A 6,000-nucleotide genomic window follows, 5' to 3' on the forward strand; every position below is an offset into this window, starting at 1 on the left:
TCACCTGGGGGGTCACCTGGGGGTGGGTGGGGTCAGGAGCAGAAGTGTGCGGGGCAACAGAGGCAAGGTTCAGGCAAAATATATATTGCTACGGGTTTCAGAGATGGGGGTCAGATTGGATGATGCCCTGAGTCCCTGCCAATTCTTGGGGATCCTGTCTCTCTGGAGGTGGAATGGATGAGTCACAAGGTTTCCCAAGTCCAGCTGTTATCGGACTACAGCTTCCATCATCCCTGACCACTGGGGCTGCTAGCTAAGGACGGTAGGAATTGGAGTCCCAAAACAGCTGAAGACCCAAGTTTGGGAAACTAGTATAAGAGCAACTTTGCCAAAGCAGCCCTTTTAATTGCTTTGGCTGGCCAATTAAGCACCGCAATTAGCATAACTAAAGAAGTTGCTCAGTGCCATACAACGAATGGGTGGGCATTTAGGCCACAACCACCTAAATTACCATATATTCCTGCGTATAAGATGACTGGGTGTAAAAGACGACCCCCAACTTTTCCAGTTAAAATACAGAGCTTGGGATATACTCGCCGTATAAGAAATACGACCCGTCATATAAGACGACCCCCGACTTTTGAGAAGATTTTCCTGGGTTAAAAAGTAGTCTTATACGCAGGGATATACAGACAAAGGTCCGTATACTTAAAGCTATGGTTTTCCCAGTAGTGATGTAGGGAAGTGAGAGCTGGACCATAAAGAAGGCTGATCGCCGAAGAATTGATGCTTTTGAATTATGGTGCTGGAGGAGACTCTTGAGCAGGCATCCCCAAACTTTGGCCCTCCAGATGTTTTAGACTACAATTCCCATCTTCCCCAACCACTGGTTTTGTTAGCTAGGGATCATGGGAGTTGTAGGCCAAAACATCTGGAGGGCCGCAGTTTGGGGGTGCCTGCTCTTGAGAGTCCCATGGACTGCAAGAAGATCAAACCTATCCATTCTTAAGGAAATCAGCCCTGAGTGCTCCCTGGAAGGACAGATCGTGAAGCTGAGGCTCCAATACTTTGGCCACCTCATGAGAAGAGAAGAATCCTTGGAAAAGACCCTGATGTTGGGAAAGATTGAGGGCACTAGGAGAAGGGGACGACAGAGGACGAGATGGTTGGACAGTGTTCTCGAAGCTACGATCATGAGTTTGACCAAACTGCGGGAGGCAGTGGAAGACAGGAGTGCCTGGCGTGCTATGGTCCATGGGGTCACGAAGAGTCGGACACGACTAAACGACTAAACAACAACAATACAGTAATCGGTGTTTCTCAACCTTGGGTCTCTGGCTGTTGTCGGACTACAACTCCCATCATCCCTAGCTGGCAGGATCAGTGACAGCCAGGGCACCAAGGTTGAGAAACACGGAAGCTGGAGACAGAGAGACCTGCTTGCTCCATGCTGGAGCCAAAGCTGTGATTTAATGCAGAAGCGAGATCTTTGGTGGTATTAATGCTCCGAGATGAAATTAATACTCTGCTTATACGCATTAGGGTAATCACTTTTGTACCACCTCATTTCCCTGTATCGTAATTTGATGAGCTTTCATTAAAGATTAGATAAAATCTTACTTTCAAAGAGATTTGATTTTAAAAAAACCTCACGCACAAAATGATTTTTTAAAAATTACCAGTTTTTTGACCATTTTTGAAGTCACTGTAAGCAGATATGAAATTTAACCCAAGCTTTAGAGTCACATATATACACAACATTATATAGGGCCATCAAACACACAAGGAAGCTTTTTTTAGCTGCAGTAACTGTATAGACACCGCTAGAGGACGATGTTTTGCTACCTCTCCTGTAGGTTCTTTTCCCAGCATGTCCGGCAGGGTCTGCTGGCTGAGTTTTGAGGTCCCAAAAAGGGGCTTTTACCTTGCGCAGGTGTGACATTTGTATACCCTATGTTGCTAAGAACGCTCCCCATTGTGGAATGTGGGGTTGTGCCCAAATTTGATACGAAATATATATAGAATTGTCAATACAATTTTATGAAATGGTAAAACGGCATATAAAAACATTAAAAACTGTTTATGTGTGACTTTTTAAAATATTTCAATGGAATATACCTCGTTTTAGTCATTAATAGGCAAAAGTTCATCCATTTGTTCAAGTCATCACCCTATAATACGCATAAATAAAACCAGGTATCCTAAAGACACCACAAATCTCCGCCGATCTTAATTCCAAGGGGACCAAACTCTGGGCAAGCTGCTGGCATCTCACCCCTCTTGAGCTTGGGGTGGCATAAGGTGAAAGGTAAAGGACCCCTGGATGGTTAAGTCCAGTCAAAGGCGACTATGGGGTTGCGGTGCTCATCTCGCTTTCAGGCCAAGGGAGCTGGCGTTTGTCCACAGACAGCTTTCCGGGTCATGTGGCCAGCAGGACTAAACAGCTTCTGGCGCAACGGGACACTATGAAGGAAGCCAGAGTGTGCGCTGTTTACCTTCCCACCGCAGTGGTACCTATTTATCTACTTGCACTGGTGTGCTTTCGAACTGCTAGGTTGGCAGGAGCTGGGACCGAGCAACGGGCCCTCAGTTGCGGGTATTCGAACTGCTGACCTTTTGATCGGCAAGCCTAAGAGGCTCAAAGGTTCACCCGCGTCCCTTTTGGAATGGCGTAACAACACACCGAGAGAGTTCTCTCTGTCCAGGCAAGCACAGGGGCACGAATGCATCTCAAGGTCAAATATCAGGGAGGCAGGAACACAGGACGGATGCACTGCATAGCAAACCCCACCATTTTTATTCTACGCTGTATAAAGAAGGCCTTTATTTGGTCTGTCCTGAAGCTTCCAACATTCAGCTTCATTGGAGGGCAATATTTTTGTCTTCTGACTAAGAACTTTCTGACAGCAAGAGCCATTTAGAAAGCGGAAAACGGGCTTCCTTGGAAGGTGGCAGACTTCATCGTTGCAGGAGATCTATATAACAGGTTGGGTGGTCACCTGTGATATTAGCTGTATTTCCTGAGCTGCAGGGGGTTGGGCTAGATGTCCTTTGGGGGGGACCCTTCCAACACTACAATGCTATGTGTCTATCGTTCTTTCTGCGCTACAGGCAAGGGGCCGCTGGGTGGCAGGAGCACCCAATATCTTAGACTCACTGAAACGTCTCTGCTCGTGCATATTTTCTAAATGAGGTTTTATCAGCCTTATGCCTTCCGATAATTTGTAGATTTGCCAAAGCTTTTGCTGCTGTCTTGCTGGGGTCTGTCTGTAACTCTCATAGATTTTTATTATAGTGCATTTTTATTTTCATGCTTTTATGTTTGTACAAAAACCTTCCAGTCATTAGGAGGGAAGCTGTGTGTATAGCAAACAATAAGTTCAATTAATTAGAACCCTGCATTTGCTTCTTTTATTTTTACATGAAATGTGCTCTTATAAAAGAGATGTACTCTCAGTTACGCACTGCGGAGATTTCAATGCAAGATGCTTAGCATTTCTAGCGCATAATACTGTGTCGGATCCGTTATCGCTCCCCACAACAACCCTGTAAGGTGGGTCAGTATTGCTGTCTCCCCGTACTCAAACCCCGCCTTCCCTGAGAACTCGCTTGCTTGTTTGGGGAAGGAAAGAGTAATAATTAACAACTCTGGGAATCTGGGCGCAGAATAGGGATCCGTGTGTCTCCCTTGGCAGAGAGATTTATCACACCTCCTTGCAAAAACTGCACAAGTGTGCAGAGACACCCGGGTCTGCTGAAGAAGGACAGTTTTCTGTTCTCTCAAATGCACAACTTGGTAAACAGCTTTGCCTTCCCTAAACAGGGGAGCCTCTTTGGAAGCAGCTGGCGAAAAGCAATTTTATTGCTTCCGGTTTTCAGGTTTGCTAATAATCTTGATGGTTTCTGTATTTTTCTTAAATCACCATTGCAGACATACAACGTGGATATGTCCCATTATATATATATAATTATATATATATATATAATTTTATATGGTCATTGTATCATATGGTCATTTATATCATTATACCGGTATATGGAAGGGGAAGAAATGGAGGCAGTGAGAGATTTTACTTTCTTGGGCTCCTTGATCACTGCAGATGGTGACAGCAGTCATGAAATTAAAAGACGCCTGCTTCTTGGGAGAAAAGCAATGACAAACCTAGACAGCATCTTAAAAAGCAGAGACATCACCTTGCCTACAAACGTCCGTATAGTTAAAGCTATGGTTAGAATCATAGAATTGGAAGAGACCACAAGGGCCATCCAGTCCAAGCAGGAAACGCCATCAAAGCATTCTTGACATATGCCTGTCAAGCCTCTGCTTAAAGACCTCCAAAGAAGGAGACTCCACCACACTCCTTGGTAGCAAATTCCACTGCCGAACAGCTCTTACTGTCAGGAAGTTCTTCCTAATGTTTAGGTGGAATCTTCTTTCTTGTAGTTTGAATCCATTGCTCCGTGTTCGCTTCTCTGGAGCAGCAGAAAACAACCTTTCTCCTTCCTTTGTTGTTGTTTAGTCGTTTAGTCGTGTCCGACTCTTCGTGACCCCATGGACCATAGCACGCCAGGCACTCCTGTCTTCCACTGCCTCCCGTAGTTTGGTCAAACTCATGTTCGTAGCTTCGAGAACACTGTCCAACCATCTTGTCCTCTGTCGTCCCCTTCTCCTAGTGCCCTCAATCTTTCCCAACATCAGGGTCTTTTCCAAGGATTCTTCTCTTCTCATGAGGTGGCCAAAGTATTGGAGCCTCAGCTTCACGATCTGTCCTTCCAGGGAGCACTCAGGGCTGATTTCCTTAAGAATGGATAGGTTTGATCTTCTAGCAGTCCATGGGACTCTCAAGAGTCTCCTCCAGCACCATAATTCAAAAGCATCAATTCTTCGGCGATCAGCCTTCTTGATGGTCCAGCTCTCACTTCCATACATCACTACTGGGAAAACCATAGCTTTAACTATACGGACCTTTGTCGGCAAGGTGATGTCTCTGCTTTTTAAGATGCTGTCTAGGTTTGTCATTGCTTTTCTCCCAAGAAGCAGGCGTCTTTTAATTTCGTGACTGCTGTCACCATCTGCAGTGATCAAGGAGCCCAAGAAAGTAAAATCTCTCACTGCCTCCATTTCTTCCCCTTCTATTTGCCAGGAGGTGATGGGACCAGTGGCCATGATCTTGGTTTTTTTGATGTTGAGCTTCAGACCATATTTTGCGCTCTCCTCTTTCACCCTCATTAAAAGGTTCTTTAATTCCTCCTCACTTTCTGCCATCAAGGTTGTGTCATCTGCATATCTGAGGTTGTTGATATTTCTTCCGGCAATCTTAATTCCTGCTTGGGATTCATCTAGTCCAGCCTTTCGCATGATGAATTCTGCATATAAGTTAAATAAGCAGGGAGACAATATACAACCTTGTCGTACTCCTTTCCCAATTTTGAACCAATCCGTTGTTCCATATCCAGTTCTAACTGTAGCTTCTTGTCCCACATAGAGATTTCTCAGGAGACAGATGAGGTGATCAGGCACTCCCATTTCTTTAAGAACTTGCCATAGTTTGCTGTGGTCGACACAGTCAAAGGCTTTTGCATAGTCAATGAAGCAGAAGTAGACGTTTTTCTGGAACTCTCTAGCTTTCTCCATAATCCAGCGCATGTTTGCTATTTGGTCTCTGGTTCCTCTGCCCTTTCGAAATCCAGCTTGCACTTCTGGGAGTTCTCGGTCCACATACTGCCTAAGCCTGCCTTGTAGAATTTTAAGCATAACCTTGCTAGCGTGTGAAATGAGGGCAATTGTGCGGTAGTTGGAGCATTCTTTGGCACTGCCCTTCTTTGGAATTGGGATGTAGACTGATCTTCTCCAATCCTCTGGCCATTGCTGAGTTTTCCAAACTTGCTGGCATATTGGGTGTAGCACCTTAACAGCATCATCTTTTAAAATTTTAAATAGTTCAGCTGGAATATCATCACTTCCACTGGCCTTGTTATTAGCAGTGCTTTCTAAGGCCCATTTGACTTCACTCTCCAAGATGTCTCCTTCCTTTACATTACATCTTTTGATATATTTGA

Source organism: Zootoca vivipara, chromosome 4 (genome assembly GCF_965207765.1).
Source record: "Zootoca vivipara chromosome 4, rZooViv2.hap1.1, whole genome shotgun sequence".
Taxonomy (NCBI): Eukaryota; Metazoa; Chordata; class Lepidosauria; order Squamata; family Lacertidae; genus Zootoca; species Zootoca vivipara.